Source organism: Manis pentadactyla, chromosome 4 (assembly GCF_030020395.1).
Source record: "Manis pentadactyla isolate mManPen7 chromosome 4, mManPen7.hap1, whole genome shotgun sequence".
Classification (NCBI taxonomy): Eukaryota; Metazoa; Chordata; class Mammalia; order Pholidota; family Manidae; genus Manis; species Manis pentadactyla.
In genome coordinates, this window is record NC_080022.1 from 174691763 (window position 1) to 174714246 (window position 22484).

A 22484-nucleotide genomic window follows, 5' to 3' on the forward strand; every position below is an offset into this window, starting at 1 on the left:
AAGTCCTTCAGAAAAATTTGAAACACTCTAAATATCTAACACTATTGGAATTGCTACATAAACCTACATGTCAGCCTAATGCGATATGAGATCATGTGTTGAAATACTAAGTATAAAGATTATGTGGTAACTTAGAAACATGTTTATGAAGTTATGGTGTTAGGGTAGAAAAGCAGAATACGGAATTGTATGTATATTATTAGATTTCCACATTCTAAAAGTACAACTTTATTGTCAAAAGCCAGAAATGGAATATGAAAAGCTAAAACACAGTTCTTGTGGTAGGGGGTGGAATTATATTTTTCCTTGTTTATATTAATCTTTGATGTTGTTACATTATTTTCACAATGAATGAGAAAAAAGTACTTTTGACTGTTGACTGAGATGAATTAAAGTTGTTGGGATGCATAGTGATTAGAAAAGCAAACCATAGGCAAATTGTTTTAATAAGAATACATTTTAAAACTGGTATATATTAAAAAACAATTGAATTTTCAAGTGGGGTGGGAGAAAGAGAAAAATAAAACCAAATCCCTATACATAGCTTAATTTGCTATGGATTTTTCAATAACCCAGCAGTCAGTTTCTAATCAACAGTATACTTTCTATATTTGTAGCCTCCTTCCAATTCCATAAACCAAAATTAATAACACAGGATTTTTTCCTGACCATCATTGATTCTGGGTCTATGTGGGCAATGGTATATATGAGAATGGATGATGTATTTCAGCCCTTGAAGATTGTTCTGCATATCTGCAACTTATTTCTCACTTTTCTAAGTAGTGATGATTGATGTACAGGACTTGGACAACATTCTAGCGAGTGAGGGTTGAGTTCAGAGAAGAAATGAAGGATCTGATTCCTCATGTGACATTTAATGGTGAGGTTCTTAAAAATTCTGTGGTGTTTCTGTTAGGCAGAAAGACAAAGGTGAGAGGGATGAAAAGGAGAGAGGTGCCCCCCCCCCAAATGACTCAAGCAGTTAGTCAGATAAAGCCAGAGAGCGAGAAATGACTCACAGAGCTAGTCAGATGAAGGCATGGGTTTAAGAAGGACTAGGAAAGGTCCAGGGTCTCCGCAGATAAGAACCATCAAAAGCATAGGCAAATACGTCAGCCTAATGTTTCACGAATGAGAGAAAGCCTAGAGGGCTAAGAGCTATCAGTCAAGGAATTCTCTGGCCTTCCAAAGCAGCATAAATCAAGGTTCACAATAAGGACTGCCCTGTTAATATCTACAGAGTGTAATCAAACTTACGTTGCTTTCCTGATTTAGGTTGCACATGGCGCTGTGAGTCCTTTGCCACTCCAACGTATTTTGGAGCCATGACTCAGATAGAGTGGTGGTAAGTTACTCTTACTTTCCTGTTGTGTTGGGCAGCCACCCTGGCCAAAGGTGGGCACGGGATGGCCACACTGAAATGCTGCTAGGGCAGGCCGCCGCTAGAAGACTCCCATGAAGGGAGGATTAAAGGTGGCAGCGTGAGAGGAGAGACAGAGGTTTCCTCCTAAAACTGGACACAATTAGAAAATATAGTTGGCGCAACTAATCCTGAGAGAACAACAGGAAAGAGGATGGCACCAGACTGCACACACCTGGAGAAAAGAGCAGACGTCACGGAACAGGGCAACGTACCAAAGCTATGGCCAGGCGGGACCCAAGCCCTTCTCCCACCCCAGCTCACCGGTGGTAGGAAGAGAAATGGAGCAGGGAGGGAGTGGAAGCCTGGGACTGCTGAATACCTAGCTACAGAGATCTTCTCTGGGAGCACAAACCTACATTTCATGGTGCTTTCATGATACTTGCATGACTACCGGGTTGGAAAGCTAATACAGGCAGAATTCCTGGAGAGACTGAGATTCCAGCTGCTTGTGGAAAGCAGGGATCCATATCCGGCTGCTCTGGGACAAAAGCTTAAACCTATGTGCTCGGCACACTGGTTAAGTCAGTGGAGACAGGCACAGCAACCGGAAAGCGGGGAACAGCTCTTTCCTCCCCCCAGGCACCAATACCTCTTTCCTGTGACCCCCGGCATTGCTTCAGGGGCTGAGCAGCTCCAGAATACAGCTTCTGGACACTAGAGGGCACCATATACAAATATGAAACGCCAAAGGAACCTGGTCCAGAGTAAAATTAATATAACTTGGGAGAAAGATTTAAATGACGTGGAACTTATGACTCTTCCTGAGAGGGAGTTCAAAATAAAAATCATCAACATGCTAATGGAGGTACAGAAAGATATCCAAGAACTCAGGAATGAATTCAGGTCGGAGATCCAATCACTGAAGAGCACGATGGAGGGTATTAAAAGGAGGCTGGATACAGTGGAGGAGACAATAAATGAAATAGAAACTAGAGAAGAGGAATACAAAGAAGCTGAGGCACAGAGAAAATAAAGGATCTTTAAGAATGAAAGAATATTGAGAAAACTGTGACCAATCCAAACGGAACAATATTCGCATTATAGGGATACCAGAAGAAGAAGAAGAAGAGAGAGAGAAAGGGATAGAAAGTGTCTTTGAGGAGGTAGTTGCTGAAAACTTCCCCAGGCTGGGGAAGGAGATAGTCTCTGAGGCCATGGAGATCCACAGATCTCCCAACACAAGGGACCCAAGGAAGACAACACCAAGACATATAGTAATAAAATTGGCAGAGATCAAGGATAAGGACAGACCATTAAAAGCAGCCAGAGAAAGAAAGAAGATCACGTACAAAGGAAAGCCCATCAGGCTAACATCAGACTTCTCAGCAGAAACCTTACAGGCCAGAAAGGAGTGGCATGATGTATTTAATGCCATGAAGCAAAAGGGCCTGGAACCTAGATTACTTTATCTGGCAAGATTATCATTTAAATTTGAAGGAGGGATTAAATAATTTCCAGAGAAACTTGTAGGGTTACCTGCGGATGTTCAATGAACAGAAGATGGAATTCCTGTACCCTTGAAGGACTCAAGGAGGCCAGGGATTTATGACTCCAAAGATCCTGTAACCGGTGTGGGGAATACACAGTAATGGACTGTTGGAGAGTTAATTTCAGGGCTTCTCGGGCCAGACTTCCTGCAGCTGCCAGGGCTCAGAGGCAAGGCTGCTACCCCCTGGCGGTGGTAACTGTTTGGAGATAAAGGCAACAGGATGGTACCCCGGCCCTACTGGCTGTGCTAGCACCCCGGTTGCCACCCCTGCCCTCTCTGCTGTATATACAGTAAAGGGCTTAGTTAAGTTGGGGAGCATCAACGGGGGTGCGGGGGATGAGAGCAACGTATCCTGCAACTGATTGAAAGCAGAAGCTACTTTGGTGGGTGAAGTTAGTGGCCCAGTAGGAGTCTCTGTGGCAGACGCATAAAGCGGTCTGGCCAGAAGGGCAAAGTTAGGCACCCAGTGTCTGAAAAATCCTACCAACCCTAGAAAGGATAGTATCTCGGCTCCTGAAGTAGGTGGCAAGAGAGCTTTAATTGCAGCCGCTCAGTCTGCTGTCAGGGCTCTAGTGGTGGGATTTAGAGCTAGCCCAAGGTATGTAACTTGAGATAGAGACAGCTGTGCTTTGGCAGGGGATACCCTGTATCCCATGTCTGCCAGGAAATTAAGAAGGGATGTGGTGTCTAGAACCTAGGTCTCCTTCGAGGCACTGCAAAGTAAAAGATCACCTATGTATTGGAGGAGAGTACTCTCACCCATTGAGTGTCGCTAGAGGTCCTCCGCCAGGGCCTGTCCAAAAAGATGGGGGCTATATCTGAATCCCTGAGGTAGAACTGTCCAGGTTAATTGTCTAGACCGATGAGTGTCAGGGTCTTCCCACGTGAAGGCAAATAGCAGCTGCGAGTCTGAGTGGAGAGGCATTGTGAAAAAGGCATCTTTAAGGTCTAGTACAGTAAAATGAGAGGTACCAGAAGGGACCTGAGACAGAAGAGTATATGGGTTAGGCACCACTGGGTGTAAGGGAATAACAGCCTCGTTAATTATTCAGAGGTCTTGAATGAGGCAATACGCTCCAGCAGGCTTTTTTACCGGCAAGATGGGAGTATTGCGTGGAGAGTTAGTGGGTACCAAAAGCCCCTGCGAGAGCAGACGATTAACAATAGGCTGTAGTCCCCTTTGGTGAGCCTGTGAAATAGGAAATTAGGGCCGAGAAGGGAAGCGGGATGGGTCCTTAAGGCATATTAAAACTGGGGTGTGGTGGGTTGCCACTACAGGGGTGGAGATGTCCCACATGACCGGATTGACAGCAGTCCAGGGGGTTGGGAGACTCAGGTCCCTGTCGTCCAACCCCTCTTCGCCGACCAAAGCAATGAGGGAACTTCTGGTGTGCTGTAAGCGTGCAAAAGGTGGGAGGGAAATAGAGGGTCTTAACTTATAGAGCAAATCCCGTCCTAATAGAGGGGTAGGACAGGAAGGCATGACTAGAAAGGAATGGGTAAACGGGATGCTTTGAAAGGTGCAGGCCACTGGGCCCATCTCAGAAGGCCTGGAGAGGGTTCCCATGACCCCAACTACGGAGACTCTGGCAGGATATAAAGGCCCTTTGAAGGAGGGGAGAACAGTGTAGATAGCCCCCGTGTCCACCAAGAAAGAGATGGGCTTACCCGCTACCCACAGCTTGGCCCTGGGCTCGGCGAGGGTGATCAGGGTGTCCAAGTCCAGGCATCTTCAATCTTCGAGGATGCCCAGCAGGTCTGAAGGGTAGTCTTTCAAGTGCATCCGACCCCGCAGGGCTCTGCCGCTGGAGGAGGACCACCCCCCAGTGGACAGTCTACTTTCCAATGACCTCACTTACCGCTGCTGGGGCACGGTTTGGTTGGTCTGCATGGTTGGTTGGGGCACTTGCGTGCCCAGTGCCCTTCTTCGCCACACCAAAAGCAAGGGCCCGGAGGTTCGAGTCGATCTTCAGGGACACCCCGACGATCTCTACGAGCCGGCCGCAGAGCAGCTGTTATGGCACGAGTCTGTTCCACCATTCGGGCAGCTGACCTCCTCTCAGTCTCGTCCTCTCGGGCATGAAAAACTTTAAATGCCATATCTACCAGGTCTCCTAGAGGGGTCTGGGGACCATCCTCAGCCTTTTTAAGCTTGCGCCTGATGTCGGGAGCTGACTGAGTTATAGAATGCATGGCCAGGAGAGAGGAACCTAATGCTGAGGCTGGGTCAATCTTAGTAAAATCCCCTAGGGTTTCTTTTAGGTTCTTGAGGAATTCTGATGGGTTTTCATCAGGCCTCTGGGTAATCTCTCTAAGTTTATCGTAATTAATGGCCTTTTGGGTGGTTGAGTTCATACCCTCCAACAAGTAGTGAACCATACAATCCTGGCACACCTCACCCTCGGGAGAATTATAATCCCACAGGGGTTCCTGTAGAGGAACAGCCTCCCTGCCCATAGGTTCCCGTTCATCTGTGGCATGGGCCTCATTGGCACAGTGCTGTGCCGCCGCTGTGACACGGTCATATTTCTCCGGGGTTAGAGTGGATTGGAGGACTACATGTACATCGTGCCAGGTGAGCTTGTAAGCTCAAGTGAGATATTTAAACTGTTTAGCAAACATTACGGGGTTGGAGGAGAAGGACCCCAATTGCTGTTCCACTTGGGACAAGTCTTCCAGGTCAAAGAGAACATGAACCTGCACCACCCCTTCAGCCCCCGCCACCTCTCTTAGAGGAGCCATCACGTGAGCTTGAGACCGCTGTGACTTAGAGTGGGTTACGGGAGGTCTAGACCATTTGGGCACTAGCCGCGGTGAGTAGGACGGCGGCGGGTTTGAAGGAGGGGACGGAGGAGGCGACACTGGCAGTGGGGGATACAACCTTGGAATCGATGCAGAACTCGAAGGCTGGGGACCAGGATATGGGGGAGTTTTATCCGTTTTTCCAAAGTGGAGTGAGTACCTGTGGAGCAAGATGACGGCGTGACCAGAAGAGAAGGGGAACAAGATGGACATTGAGGAAGGAAGCTGGCCCCCGCGGTGGGCCTGGAGGAGCGGGAAGGGGGGTAACTGAGATCTTCCACTGAGTCCGTCAGAGAAGAGCCTCCCAGTAATAGGAGTGGTAGAGATCGGTGGTCCTTGGCGGAGGCCTGGGCCAACAAAACTTGGGAAGGAGTACACTTAACACACAGATCTGGGCGGGCGTGCAAAGTTCAAAAAGCCTGCACATATGGGATTTCACCCCACTTTCCACTCTGGTGGCAATAATTAGTCAAGTCGGTGGAGAGGCCAAAATCGAAAGTTCCATCAGGGGAAAAGCAAGATTGGTTGTCCAAGGGATACTGAGTCCAGGCCTGAGAGCAAAGGAATACTAGCTTCCGTTTTCAAACTTCCCAGGACAAATATAGAGTAGCTAAATTAGAAGTGATACCGCAGCGTGGTCTGAGCCTCTGCTTTTGAGGGCTGGTTCCCCATGTCTGCGCCACCCCCCCCAACTAATCTGGCTTAGAGGAGTGCCCAGCGTTCCAAGCGTTCCAAGTCAGGGGAGATGTACTGGGAGCCTGTGTGAGGGATGTCTCCCACACCACAGGGCCAGGGGCAGGCCAGATGCCTGCAGAGGATGGGCTGGATGTCCAGGGGCCGGATGCCCCAACCTGGACGTAGCTACGATTTCGAACGTACCAGGTGAAAAGGAGTTAGGAAGGGAAACAGACCAGGGTAAACTGAGGGACTCACCGGAAAATAGTCCACGCAGTGGAGAGCAGGCTGAGGTCCCAAGTCGGGGAAGGAGAGGGCAGGGCCACTGATGGCCAGGTTTCGGCACCAAACATAAGATAAATTCTAACTGAAATGAGCAGGCGATGAGAGGCAACAAAAGGCCAGGCAGTTTATTTGAGCGCAATCCCAGGTGAGGTTCACCAGTCTGCACAGACACAGGCCAGAGAAGTCATGCCCAACCAGACAGACGGGGAGTTTTTATAAGCACAGGGAAGGGAGGGGGAAGTGGGCCACACCAGGGGTATGTGGGGAATTTTTATTGGCTCAGGGTCAAGTGATGGACAGCCAGAGGTCTCCTCCTTACGGATGGAGGTTGTCTGCATCCGGGGTTTGTCGGCACGTCACGGGACTGGAATCCGGGAAGAGCTGTCCGTTCCTTCCTTATATGGCACAGAGCTATTTGGTGCTGCCTTTGTTCCGCTTGCATTGTCCTCACTTTCCTCCTCCAGTACCTCCAGCCTTACACATGCAAGAGAATGAAACTGGATTATTGTTGAACTCCATACACAAAACTAAACTTGAAATGGATTAAAGACTTGAATGTAAGTCATGAAACCATAAAACTCTTAGAAGACAGCATAGGCAAACATCTCCTGAATATAAGCATGAGCAACTTCTTCCTGAACCCATCTCCTCGAGAAAGGGAAACAAAAGCAAAAATGAACTCATGGGACTACATCAAACTAAAAAGTTGTTGTACGGCAAAGGACATCGTCAACAAAACAAAAAGGCATCCTACAGTATGGGAGCATATATTTGTAAGTGACATATCCGACAAGGGGTTAACATCCAAAATATATAAAGAACTTACACACCTCAACACCCAGAAAGCAAATAACCTGATTACCAAATGGGCAGAGGATATGAAGAGACGATTCTCCAAAGAAGAAATTCAGATGGCCAACAGACACATGAAAAGATGCTCCACATCACTAATTATCAGGGAAATGCAAATTAAAACCACAATGAGATATCACCTCACACCAGTAAGGATGGCCAGCATCGGAAAGACTAAGAACAACAAATGTTGGCGAGGTTGTGGAGAAAGGGGAACCCTCCTACACTGCTGGTGGGAATGTAAATTAGTTCAACCACTATGGAAAGCAGTATGGAGGTTCCTCATAAAGCTCCAAATAGGAATACCATTTGACCCAGGAATTCCACTTCTAGGAATTTACCCTAAGAATGCAACAGCCCAGTTTGAAAAAGACAGATGCACCCCTATGTTTATCGCAGCACTATTTACAATAGCCAAGAAATGGAAGCAACCTAAGTGTCCGTCAGTAGATGAATGGATAAAGAAGATGTGGTACATATACATAATGGAATATTATTCAGCCATAAGAAGAAAACAAATCCTACCATTTATAACAACATGGGTGGAGCTAGAGGGTATTATGCTGAGTGAAATAAGCCAGGCAGAGGAAGACAAATACCAAATGATTTCACTCATATGTGGAGTATAAGAACAAAGAAAAACTGAAGGAACTAAACAGCAGCAGAATCACAGAACCCAAGAAGGGACTAATAGTTACCAAAGGGAAAGGGACTGGGGAGGATGGGAGAAAAGGGAGGGATAAGGGCGGGGAAAAAGAAAGGGTGTATTCGATTAGCATGTGTGATGTGGAGGGGGGGTCATGGGGAGGGCTGTGCACCACAGAGAAGACAAGTAGTGATTCTACAACATCTTACTACACTGATGGACAGTGATCATAATGGGGTTTGTCGGGGGGACTTGGTGATGGGGGGACCCTAGTAAACATAATGTTCTTCATGTAGTTGTAGATTGATGATAACAAAATAATAAAAAATAAATAAAAGAGACTGGAAAACACAGGTGAGATTTAAATTATGTTACATCAGTTTATTTAAATACTCCAGTTTTTATGTTTTAACTTAACAGAACTAGTAACATACTTTATAATCACAGATTTTTCAATCATTAGATTTCAAACCAGATTCTATAGCCATGTTCCTAAATTTAAGCTTGGGTATCAATATTTCATTTAATTTCAACAAATACCTAAACTTACTGAAAAACTATACAATCCAAGGCTTGGTGCTTAGGGGTAGGGAATATAAGAATAACAATGAAAAGGCACTCTGGTCCTACCTCCTATTGCTGTCCTGTCAACTCCGGGACCACAAGCTGCATTTTGGTATAGAACTGGCATAGATCATGGTTGAGCCAGACACCATGGGATGAAAGAACCAAGTCATCCCACAACCCAACAAAAAGTAGACTTATCAGCAGACTTTGTGTCCACAAAAATACAGGCCAGAAGATGAAATAATATCCCCAATTTAGAATATAATTCCCAGCTAAACTATCACTCAAGAGTGAGGGCAAATATACTTTCAAACAAAGAAAATGGAAGAGTTTACCTCTTAGACCTTTGCTAAAGTAACTATTGAAGGGTACATTTTAGAAAGAAGGAAACTAAACTGAAAAGGAAGTGAGATGCAAAAAGGTAGTGCACTGGCTTTGCTCTTCCTTAAATAGAAAAAGTATAATACTTCTCACTTCAGTGCCTTTATATGTGCTATTACCTGTGCCTACAAATGCTATTTCCCTTGATTTTTGCATGATTTACTTCCTTGCTTCAAGGCCTCTGCTCAAATGATATCTCCTCAGAGAAGCCTTCTGCCTACCACCTTATCTAAAATAACATCTTCCATTATCCCTTATGTACCCTGCTTAATGTTTCTACACAGGATGTATTACTATAGAACATTACATCATATACCTATTTGCTTATTTGTATGTCTCCAAAGTGGAATATAAGCACCATGAGGCAGGTACCCTGTATTATTCAATAATGTAATCCCAAATACTTAGTAGTCACTGGAACAGTCATTTGAATATTTTTAGTACTATTTTTGAGTAATATTAAAAAATATTAATAAATGGTGAACACATAAAATGGAAAACAAGAATTTAATTGATAAGAAATGACTGTAAAAAATAATAATAATGCCACAAACAACAACCAGTTATAACAAGTTAGAAGATATAAGAAGATAAAATTACCTCTTTTAAAGTCATAATAGAAGAGATAAAAATACCTGAAGATTACTTAGAAAATGTTAAATATCTATAGGAAGAAAATGTTAACATGCTCCTGAAGGACCCTGAAGAAAATGTATACAAAGAGAAACGTAGATCACGCCCCAGATTAAGAATGTTTGACATCATAAAGATACTGTTCTTTCTTGCTTGATCTATAATGTTAATGTGGTTTTAGAAATTTACCCAAAGGATTTTTAAAACTAAATGATCTGTTTCATACAAAAAATAAATAAGCAAGAACAGTCAGAACAGTCTGAAAGAAAGACATAATAAGGACAGGGACTAACAATATTAAACATTAAGGCATATTTAGTAAAAGTTCAAATGATTAAAACAGTGTGTTCTATTAGCATTTTAATAGATCCAAAGAATAAAAGAGAAAGTCCAAATATAGATAAAGAAAGAGAATTTTAATTTAAGAAAAATGGAAAATTTCAACACAACAGGGAAAAGATAGGTTGTTGAATAGACTACTAGGCAGTCATCTGAGAAAAAAAGATTCATAATTCATACCTTATTGAAATTACAAATAAATCAAAGATATAGATGTAAAATGGGAAAGGGGAAAAGAAATCTTTAAAAAACTGAAATAAACTCTGGGGAAGGCCTTCCTAACTATGACACAAAAGTATTTTTTAATAGAAAGATATTAATCCAACTACTTCAAGATCAAAAATCTCTACATGACCAAAAAAAAAAAAATCACACTTTCAACTCATAACACAAAGAGCTACCTTCTCTGATACATCAAAGAGCTTCAAATTGATTGTTAAAAAGCTAACCCATATAAAAATTGGCAAAGAATAGGAAAAGACAGCTCTCAGAAACATGAAAAGATATTTAAGCTCACTTTTCATAAAACATCCAAATTAAAACTGCCTTGAGATAATTATCTTTCCATATTAGATTGACCAAGATCAAAAAGTTGCAGAATCCATGGGGCACTCATAAATTGCAGATGGGAGTTTAAATTGGTTCATCCTCTACAGAAGAAATTTGGCAATATCTACCAACATGACAAATCTCACACCTTTTGATTATAGGTGAAGACTAATTTCTCCTCTACCTTCTTAGGGTCTTTGGCTGGGCCTGAGAATTAAATTGACATAAAATACTTCAACAGGAGAAAAGCATATGCATTTTGTTAAGCTGCACATGTACATGGGGGTCCCCACAAGAGAATGAAAACACAAAGAAATAGTTAGAATTGGACACTTATATACTGAATTGGACAAAGAGTAGTAAATTGTTAAAATGTGTCTAGGCAAAGGGATTTGGGCTAGGATACTTAATTTCATGGAGAAGTGACTAGGAAGATAAGGGGTAGGTTAACAAGGTTTGTTTGTTTCTCTCAGCCTTGACTCTTTCATCCTCAGTGCTAACAATGTTACTTTCCTCCTAGTATAGTGAAGACATCTTCCATAATGGGCAGGGTTCTATCTCCCGCATTCAGGAAGAAAATGGAGAGATCAGAGTGCCCTTCATATACCTGCTATTTTTCAAGTGCCTTCAGCTCAAAATAATCCTTAGGCCAAAGTCACATATTTTAGGCTGGCATATTCTGCCACCTTCATGACCTCGCAATTCCACTCCTAGGAAACTGTCTAGGATACACAGTTATCTTGCACATATTCCAAATACCACCCATACAGGGGAATTCATTACAAGGTTATCTATACTAGCAAAAGATCAGGGGGAAAACTAAACCATGACTAGGAGACCAGTTAAATTATGCTTCATCCAAACAATGAAACATTCTACAGCCATTATAATGGCTTAAGAAACTTTGTGTGATGATGTGGAAGAGCTCCAGATGGCCAAAGAAAATACAAAAAATATACACTACCATTTGTGTAAAAAGGAAGAAAAATACGAAATGCACATTTTTTTTTTCTTGTAAAATCTCCTGGAAGGAAATCCAAGAAAAAAATAACATTGGTTGCCTGTAGAAAGGGAAACTAGGGGATTGGGAGACAGAAGTGACAGAAAGATCACAGTATATACTCATCATACTTTTTGAATTTTGAACCATGTGCATGTTTTACCCTCAGAAAATTGAAATAAAAAAGAAGAATTACTGGTTTGAGGAGTATTAAACAATAAGAACTAAAATACTACACCACAGTAAAATGGAAGATGAGGAGGGTGGTGGTCAGAATTGAGCTTTCTAAGTTCTTTTTGTGTTTGGGTAGAGATTTATGATATTAGTTAAATCCATAATTCATTACATTAATTATGAGTGTTAAAATGTGAGGATAATGACTAAATCGAATAATGAATAATGTAATGAATATCATTAAAATGAGTAACTGTCAAACCAACAGAAGAAAAATATAAGAAGAAAGAAAACATGGGATAATAGAAAATGCAAAACAAAATAGGCAGAAAAATCAAGATATAACAGTAATCACAATAAGAGATTAAACATACCAGTCTAAAAAACAAGAATTAAAAGGAAGGAAAGACAATGGGTCATGTTTCAAGTTTAAAGAAAAGGATTCTGAGACTGAGTTTTAATAATTTTCAGTTATGTTCTTTAAAGGAGACATACCTAAAATGTAACAAAGAAAACTTGAAAGTAAGGGGACAGAAAACAATATATCAGGCAAATCCAAATTGAACTAAGCTGGTATCAATATATTAATATGGGAAAAGTAAAATTTAAGGAAAATATAACTAAAGATAAAGATGCTACTTAATGATTTTTAAAATCATGAGGAAGACATAGCCATCCTAACCTGTATGCACCTAGCAAATTGAGAGAGAAGGTAATAATTAACAGAATTATAAGAATTAAGTTTAAACTTTTTAAGGTATTATGCATGCTAAAATAAAGGAAGAATGGCTGCTAAACAAATAGGCAAATCCATAATCTCAGTGGGAGATTTTTATCATGCATCTCCAGAAACTGATAAAGCCAAACAAAAAAAATCAACTCCTCTTACAAAAAAATTTTAACTATGAAGGAAGAGAGATATGAAACTATAGGCTGATACAGAATCAGAGTCTAGACAAAATGGTTTCAGGATGCAAGAGACTTGAGCACATTTGTCACCAGAAGGAAGGAGCCCTAGAGCTGTTGTTCTCAGTCTTGGCTGCTCAGTGGAATCACCAGAGAAAGCTTTTAAAAACCCTATACCCAGGCCCCCACCTTATCCAATTAAATCAGATCTCAGAATGGGGCCCAGGCCTCAATATTTTCTCAAGTACCAACATGCAACGAAAGCTGTAAACCACTCGAGGAAAAGAGAAATTGAAGGTTAAGGAGAGCAGGACTGCTGGACTGGCTACACAATTTGGGGGGCCTAGCACGAAATGAAAAAGTGGGGCCCCTTGTCCAGAATAGTTACAGATTTAAAGACAGCAACAGCAAAACAGTAACCCAAACTCAGGGTTCTTCTTGATTGTCCAGGTCACTCCCCGATGATGCCAGCCCTGGACAGAGGAGAATTGAAGGTAAAAGGTCCAGGAGGCAAATAAACAAAGATGTGGGGAAAACTTTGGCATTGGAAATTAGGAAAGGCTCTCATATATAAGAAGGAAGGAGGGGGGGAAAACCTTAAAGGATGGAGAAACCCTAAGGTGGAAAAAAGAGTTAAAAGAATTCATATTAGGTAACTTTGAAGAGCCAAGATCATTAGCTGACGGAGTTTGAAGGTCTGGTTTTCCAGGAGCCACCGTAAGGACCATACGGCTGTTAACAGTGAATGAAGAAAAGTAATACTGAGCTATACCAAGGGCTTTGATGAGATTGGGAGACACACATTTTTGAAGAAAGCACTTGTGTTTACACGATTTCACCAGCATTGTTCAGCAGCCCAGCAAGAGGGATAATAGACGGCCGGTTCCCCATGAGAAGTTTGAAGTAACATGAATTGTACTGTGTGGAGGGCACATTCATTTTCAGTCTTTGTGATGGTTTGGGAAGTTTGGGTGAGGATGGAGTTGGTTTCTTCCTACCCTCCATATCCACTCCAAACACGAACCGTCTTCTGGTCTGTACTTACTCCTATGAGTAGGCGTCATCATTATGAAAGAGAATTTGCTAAATGGCACTGTAGATCCACGTGCCACAAAACAACTGGCAAGTGATTTAGCAATAAACCTTATAAATCATATACAAATGCTTTCATAATACAATATACTTCTGTTTAATATGTCTTTCTTATATAATTCAAACTAAAATATATAACTAACCTTCTTTTTCAAATGTGCATAAAGGCAGCAAATGTAAAGCCCATTGGCCCTGCCTCAGGCTATCCAACTGCCATCCTTGCCATTGATCAAATACTCAAGAAAAAGCAGAACTGGACAGTGACCGATGCAGCTGCTATTAAGCAGCACGTGAGTATCCACTGTTAAATGCCTTTCCAGAGAGCACTGACAAAAATATTTTCCACTTCAATGCTACAACCATAAAAATGAGATTTTTTCCTGCTCTGTCTTTAAAATAATACAAGATCATTTCTCATTTTTACCCATTGTGATGACATTTCTTGCTCTATATTCAAATGGACTCAAGTTTAACTTATAATTCATCCTACTAATCACCTATGGAGTCATAGCCAGCATTCTTTCTGGGACTTTCATCTGTTTCATGCTGGAAATAGCAACTAGTTAAAGTAGTCAAATGGTAGTCATAGAGAGTGGTGTACTCAATAGTATCATCATGAGTGAAAGCATCTTGATTATAGAGCTGAAAGAACAATAATAATCTTAGTAGTTCAAGTACACTTCGTAGGTGCCTGGCACTGTGCTCTATACTTACTCTACAAGTGCTCTACAAGTGCTCTACAGGTGCTAATTCATCCACTTATCACAGCAATCCTCTGAGGCAGGCATTGTTATCATTCTGTGTCATTTTAAAGATATGCACAGAGAGGTTAAGTGACTTGCCCTAAGACACATAGCTAGAAAGTAACAGAGCCAGGATTATAAACATGAGCAACTTGGCACCAGTATCCACTTTTAAGCACAACTCTATGCTGCCTGTCTAATTCTCAGCCCTGCCTTCATAGCAACTTTTGTGCTCCACAGAGACAGACTGAGGTGTATTATTTTATGCCACCTGCCTTCTGCTTTGACTCTAATGATCAAATTTCCTTGACACTTTATACTTCCTTGACCTTTACAATACTGCATCTTCAGTTCTCCTTGTAACTGTGTTCCTTACTCTCTCCTCTCCCCATCTCTTAAGTCTCCATATTTCCTAGTTTTCTAGCCTCATCCTACTGCTCTTCTCATTATATACACTCATCCGTTCATATGTTCAGTAAATATTTATTCCATGTTAACAAAGTTCTGGGATTAGGAGATTCCCACAGAGAAAAAAATGCAGTTCCTACCCTCAGTGAACTTGGAGTGAGAGTGGAAGATACAGAGGAGGAAATGAGCAGTAATAATACATTGGGACAAATGGACCTACATGTGGTCAGCTTTGCATACCACAAGTATGCAAAGGAATGGGCTCCGAGCGCTTCTCATCATGGTGCATGATCGCGTGGGGGTAAACAGAGGCTGTGTACAGCCAGAGGCCTCCAGCCTGGAGCACCAGCTGTCCCAAGGGCTAAGGAAGCTTGAGGAGATGGATAATTCGGCATACCTGTAACCCAGCCACATCAGAGTATTGGGGATCTCCGTGTTAAGGGAGGAAAAGCTAGGGCAGGTATTCTTTGGACTCTATTTTGTACTGTCCCCGTGTTTCAGCTGCTACCTATGTACTGATGACTCTAAAGTCTGCCACTAGCCTTCCCTCCAGTACTTCTGTCCCATCTCAGTGCCTGCCTGACGAACATTTTTACCTCCCTGTCTCCTAGTGAAATGAACTGGACATGTCCAAAACTAACTCACCATCTGCATCAAACTGGCTCTTCCCTGGGGATCCTGTATCTCAGTTGCGGATACCACCATCTCCCCAGTCACGGAAACAAGGCAGCTAGGAGCCATCCTTAACGTAACAAGTTTGCCTCATTTCCTCACATCCACCAGTCACCAACTCAGGCTTCTCTTGTTCTCCTGAAGATTTTCCAAATCTGTCCCCTATTACTACTGCCCTAACTGAGGCTCTCATTAGGTCTTGCCCCCCTATTTCTACCACATAGCTGCTCCCCCAACCCATTCTCCACACAGCTGCTAACAATCTACCATGAAGACCCAGCTGTGTCACTGTCCTCCTGAAGAGGGAATGCATCCCTCTCAACGATGGCAGGGTTAGTCAACCACATTTTCTGTTCCACACATGAGGCATTTATTTCACTTCCATCAGAAACAGTGGCTCACGACAGCCTGGTTTTCACCAAGGAAAGGGCTCTCCCTACCCTCACTGATGTCACAGCTCAGGGCCTGATAACAGCAGACAACACTGCCTAACTTGCTCACACTCGTTCCCTTCCATTTTAACTGACACTTCGGCAATACCGAAGTGCCATGTATCAAACGACCCCATGCCAACTCCAGGGAGCCTACTGCCTTTGAGCCTTTGTTTATGCTGTCCCCTCTCCCTGAGCATCTTCCCATCACCATTCATTCCCTCAGCTTGATCAGAGGGGCCCTACTCAGCCCAGCGTCTTCTCCCTTTCCGTCCTAGGCTGGGCTGAGTGCCACCCTTGGCACTTCTATTGTATCCAGAGCCTATCTCCCTCCCACATTTCCCCTGTTTTAATCTGTTGTGTTTTTAAGATTCTTTGAATAGCTATCTCATTATTCCCAATAATAAATTTTGATTGTCCATCAACTACTAATGTCAACAAGTACCACTACCCAATATATAAACTCAGTGACTTTCCAGTAGCCTGATAACGTAACTCAGGATATCTGTAATTCTGGTCCACCATCAGGGTATTTTAAGGTAACTACTGTAAATTTCTGCTTTCTCACTGCAGGTGAAGAGAGCTACAGATACCTATAATTTAGGAATTGCCCTTGAACACAGGAAAGAAATGCTAAACCTCTGGCAGAAGATCTGAGGGGATTTGATTGGAATAGACACTAAAAATGAGTCCTTTTATGACACCTCTTCTACTTACATCATGGTCCTGGAATGTTTGCCAAGAATTACTTTCCACAAAGGACTTAAGGTTATATGATGCCTACATGAACAGAAATTCCTTCCGCAGTTCTGTATTCTCTTCCTTCTCTGATATCAGTGAATGTGACAGAGAGACAGGAAGAAAAAGAACACGGAAAGGTCTCAAAGGGTTTTGATGATGAAATTTCTACATTTTCTAAACATCTCACTGCGAACTACTTTTCATAGATACCAAAATTATAGTTTCTTGCTTTTGTCTAGTGCCTTCTTGGTGGCTTAAATGTGACATCTTTTGATTTCTGACTAGTAAAAAAGTTTGAGTCATAATGTGGGTTCCCTTTCCTAATTCTTACTGTTAGTAAGTAGATGCCATGCTGTTATTGCCTAGCAAACAGCTGAGCTCTGCTGCCCCCATCTGGCTCAAAACTGCCTGGGCAGGAGAAAAGCTAAAGCTCGCACTTGTGAACTCCTGAGGGCCCTCCCAGCAATAGGCATCCGAGTTCATGTTAAGTGACATTAGTTTCTCTTTATTATTTGTGAAACAGGCCAGGGGCAGTGGAAGACAATGACTTTTCAGTTTCAGGGAATAATATCATCATCCCCCAGGGAATCTTGATTAAATTCAGGTGCTCCTTAGGCTCCTTAGCCACACATCTTCAGACCAATCTCTTAGATTACTCTTAAAAAGAACTGATCTCATCCATTATATTTGCTGTTGTTATTGTTCTTTAATGCATTTAAGAAATACATGTGAAACTATATTACAAGTTGGGCGGACCGTAATTTTTTTTGTTGAAAAATATACATAAAATCTAGTATCTTAATCATGTTTAAGTGTGTATCATCCATTACATTTTTTCACCTTTTAAGAAAAGGAAAACGTGTTCCATTTTAATGGGTAGATTCTATGATTTAAAATAATAACATACCATGAAAAATTAATTAAGGTTATGAAGGCTCCCAAAATTGTTTAATGAATTAGACTTGAAGCAATTTTGTTACCTTTAATATTCAAAACTGTGTAAATATATTTGCTGTTCTTTATAATGTTATGATGTTGCGATAAAAAACTAATCTTATAGATAAGTGACCATGTTTTCTAACTAGAACAAGATTTGTGGTTTGACAAAGAGGTTTATTTATTTATTTTTGGTACGGCTGCTAGGACAGCAGGCAGTCTAAAAGATGTAATTTGGATGCCAAAATATTAGACTTCGTGCAATATTTCCTTTGGGCAGTGGCTGTGGGGAAGTTGGGGTTCCTATGGCCAGGATCCTCACTGAACCTAAACCACCTGATGATGTAACTGGCCTGTTGCTAGGCTGCCGCTTCCACACCTTTAGGCAATAAGCTATTACTGCGCTATATAGAGAGCCAGGCCCCGTGCTCTGGGCGGAGGCAGAGGCGCTAGTGCTCAACCTACTGCCGGAGAACAAGCTGGGTAATAAACCCTTTCACCCCAAGAACGTTTTGCTGTAGATTACTTTGGCCAGGGCTGAAACCCATTGGCAAGAATGGCATAACAGGACAGAATATTTTTAAGTAGATTGATCCTGGAAAATCCAGAATGTACATTAATACATTATAACATTGTTACACACTGTTGGTGACAGTATAAGTTGGCATCTCTTGATGGAATGCAGTATAGCAAAAGGTACTCAGCCATTAATTTTTGTTGTTGTTGCTATCAATCTACAATTACATGAAGAACATTATGTTTCCTAGGCTCCGCCCTTCACCAAGTCCCCCCCCACACCCCATTACAGTCACTGTCCATCAGCGTAGTAAGATGTTGTAGAATCACCACTTGTCTTCACTGTGTTGCACAGCCCTCCCCATGTCCCCCCTACATGCTAATTATACATGTTTTTTCCCCGCCCTAATCCCTCCCTTCCCACGCATCCTCCCTAGTCCCTTTCCGTTTGGTAACTGTTAGTCCATTCTTGGGTTCTGTGATTCTGCTACTGTTTTGTTCCTTCAGTTTTTCTTTGTTCTTATACTCTGCATATGAGTGAAGTCATTTGATACTTGTCTTTCTCCGCCTGGCTTATTTCACTGAGCATAATACCCTCTAGCTCTATCCATGTTGTTGCAAATAGTAGGATTTGTTTTCTTCTTATGGCTGAATAATATTCCATTGTGTATATGTATCACATCTTCTTTATCCATTCATCTACTGACGGACATTTAGGTTGCTTCTATTTCTTGGCTATTGTAAATAGTGCTGCGATAAACATAGGGGTGCATCTGTTTTTTTCAAACTGGGCTGCTGCATTCTTAGGGTAAATTCCTAGAAGTGCAATTCCTGGGTCAAATGGTATGTCTATTTTGAGCTTTTTGAGGAACCTCCATACTGCTTTCCACAATGGTTGAACTAATTTACATTCCCACCAGTAGTGTAGGAGGGTTCCCGTTTCTCCACAACCTCGCCAACATGTGTTGTTGTTTGTCTTTGGGATGGTGGCCATCCTTACTGGTGTGAGGTGATATCTCATTGTGGTTTTAATTTGCATTTCTCTGATGACTAGTGATGTGGAGCATCTTTTCATGTGTCTGTTGGCCATCTGAATTTCTTCTTTGGAGAAGTGTCTGTTCAGCTCCTCTGCCCATTTTTTAATTAGATTGCTTTTTGTTTGTTGAGGTGCATGAGCTCTTTATATATTTTGGGTGTCGACCCTTTATCAGATCTGTCATTTATGAATATATTCTCCCATACTGTAGGATACCTTTTTGTTCTGTTGATGGTGTCCTTTGCTGTACAGAAGCTTTTTAGCTTGATATAGTCCCACTTGTTCATTTTTGCTTTTGTTTCCCTGCCCGGGGAGATATGTTCATGAAGAACTCGCTCATGTTTATGTCCAAGAGATTTTTGCCTATGTTTTATTCTAGGAGTTTTATGGTTTCATGACTTACATTCAGGTCTTTGATCCATTTCGAATTTACTTGTGTGTATGGGGTTAGACAGTGATCCAGTTTCATTCTCTTACATGTAGCTGTCCAGTTTTGCCAGCACCATCTGTTGAAGAGACTGTCATTTCCCCATTGTATGTCCATGGCTCCTTTATCGTGTATTAATTGACCATATATGCTTGGGTTAATGTCTGGAGTCTCTCTATTCTGTTCCACTGGTCTGTGGCTCTGTTCTTGTGCCAGTACCAAATTGTCTTGATTACTGTGGCTTTGTAGTAGAACTTGAAGTTGGGGTCAGCCATTAATTTTTTACCCCATTATTAATATTGACTTGCATAGTGTGTGCTAGACCCTGGATGTGTAACAGTGAACAGATAAAATACCGTGACCTCAGAGAGCTTAATAACAGAGCTAATTGTAACCACTGACACAGCACTTCCACTTTCAGAAATTATTCCTAAAGAAATAATCATGAATGTACAAATAATTTAGTTATAAGAATGTTCATCATGTTGAATTTTTAATAGTAAGAAACAAAGTAACTTAAGAGTCCAATAAATCATGGTACAGCTGTACAAAACCATACCAGAATCATTAAAATGAGTTGTAAAAGAATATTTCAAACAAAAAAATGATATTCGCAAGCTACTATTAAGTTTAAAAATAGGCTACACCTGTTAAGAGGTGTGAGAGAACTTTATGGGGTTCTTAAAACTTCAGATGGTGGTTGCACAAATATAGATTTTTATGAAAACTCATTGAACTTTACATTTAAAATGGGTGAATTTAATTTTATGTAAATCATACTTCAATAAGGCTATAAGAAAAAAAGGAAAAAGCCTTTGTTCTGAAACTATTTTAAATTAAAAATTAAAAAAAGACTGGAAGGATATAAACCAGTGTTTAATGAGTTAAAGATGAAAGGGGGTGTTTTCTTCTGTTTTATCTTCTAAATGTATTCCAATAAGCACATATTTTGCAGTAAGGAAAAAAACACGCTAAAGCTGTTTTAAAGTCGTTAAACTAGCTCATTCGGTTATCTGGGGCTGCTGCAGGTTCTGTGAAACAATAAGGAGGGCAAATCAGGGCACCAGGATCCCTTTCCCAGCCCTTCGGTTCCAGAACACACGCTCACACAGACCAAAATTTCCACTGATTGGAACTGAAAGAAAAGCATGAAACAATTAACTACCCCTGGGAGGGACTGACACCAAGGCAATAGTCCAGACAGAGTTCTTAACTTTACAGGCTTCAAACCCACGCCACCCACTGAGTTCTCGCTACTCACCAGCAAAGGGACCTTTAGCTCCTCTGAAATGCCGTGTTGGCTGAGGTATAGTTCCGTATGGAGTATGATACCACAGAGCACTCACAGCCATTTCTTCCAAATGTCTTCTGAAAAATTATTTCAAGTGCTTAAAAAGTTGGAGAAAAAGGTGTTCTACAGGTGAGGCAAAGACAACTGCAAAAGTTAAGTGTGGAATATTTTATCGCATTTCATAAAAAGGCCCCAAGTTGGTTGACATTTTAAGTGGCTCTAAATATTGGAACTACTATGAGTAACTTCAAGTGAAAGCAGAGAGTGAGCTTGATTGGGAGCATTTAGGTTTGATGTGGGGAGGAAAAAGCCTGTAGATGAGAGAACAAGACGCCAAGAATAAATGTAAATCAGCTATGTTATCTGCCGACAGCTGGCCTTGAGAAAAGAGAAATCCTTGTAATTGTTGGAAAGGATGTTTTGAAGACCATGTGTTCAAAATGTTTTGAAGACCATGAGAATGGCAAAAGAATTTTGCCTTCAAATAAAGAACAAGTTCTTTACTTTCTTTTTGATTCACTCAAGTATTTTATTTATTAGAGAGGGATTAGAACTTGTTCCAATTTCTTAGGTGGGAAAGGTACAGATAGAATCTCCCATTACTCCCCCTAGTTTTGCCTATGAAAAGAATCTGCAAGATCACTGGTTACCAGTGTGCTAAGTCTTGCACTGCACCACTTAAATAATTAGCCCTCTCCTCTTCTTCTAAGTGGAGTCACCGCTCTTCCCCTGGAAGTCTCAGCTAACTTATCTGATGTTGACAGCATATGTTCTTCTAGTCTTCTGAGTATCAGTTTGTAGTAATTATGGAAATAGAAATGTAAGGCTGGAATATTTCAGTATAACTATGTGGTTACGTATTACCATCTCTATTGTGCAAATAAGCTCAGGTACGTGTAATTCCAAAAACTGGACGGCTATGAAACTTTTTAAAACTTTTCTTTGGATATTCCATTTGAATTGACTGATAAACTTCGTGTTCTCTCATTTCCTATCCTCTCTCCCCCACCCAGAAAGTGTGGAGATGTGTATATACACACATATATACGCACACACCATGTACAACTGACTACAGAAGCTGGAAGCCCTATTTCCTTACCCTGCTTTCTACTTTGCTCAATTCTTCTGACCACCAGCTCTATAGTGGTACTAGGCAGCCTGATTTCTTAAAGTGATTCGAGATCTTTCCTGTCTCACAACTTGAGGGAAATTGGGGGACCTGTTAGAGGATCCTAGCATTGAAAGGAGGCTCAAATATAACGTCTATTTTCTTGCCAAGCCTGCACGTCCACCAGCGATTCCTCAGGGAAGAACGACTCCCGGGCGAAATTTCGCGGGGTAGCCGCGCATCTCTAGAGCGCCCTCCGCCAACTAGACACAGCCCCATGCGGAAGTCACGGCCTCCGGTCGCGGGACGCCAGGGCTGCAGCCGCCCCACCCCGCCCCGCGCCTCCGCTTTTCCCGCCCAGA

The 22484-nt window shown here is 41.8% G+C and overlaps 2 long non-coding RNA genes across 3 annotated transcripts in view; one reads left to right on the forward strand and one right to left on the reverse strand.

Moving 5' to 3' along the window:
- LOC118919736 (uncharacterized) overlaps window positions 1-17615 on the forward strand; it is a 32497-nt gene extending 14882 nt beyond the window's left edge. For both annotated transcript variants that reach the window (XR_008997411.1, XR_005027627.2), the window contains exons 3-5: window positions 1276-1345; window positions 13981-14103; window positions 16641-17615. This is a non-coding gene — a long non-coding RNA (uncharacterized LOC118919736). The remainder of the gene's footprint in view (window positions 1-1275; window positions 1346-13980; window positions 14104-16640) is intronic.
- A 123-nt stretch (window positions 17616-17738) lies between these two features.
- Window positions 17739-22479, reverse strand: LOC118919690 (uncharacterized). Its single transcript, XR_005027607.2, has 3 exons — window positions 22114-22479; window positions 20985-21091; window positions 17739-20858 (listed from the first exon to the last, which is right to left on the reverse strand). It is a non-coding gene; the product is annotated as an uncharacterized LOC118919690 (long non-coding RNA).
- Between the last annotated feature and the right edge of the window lie 5 nt (window positions 22480-22484).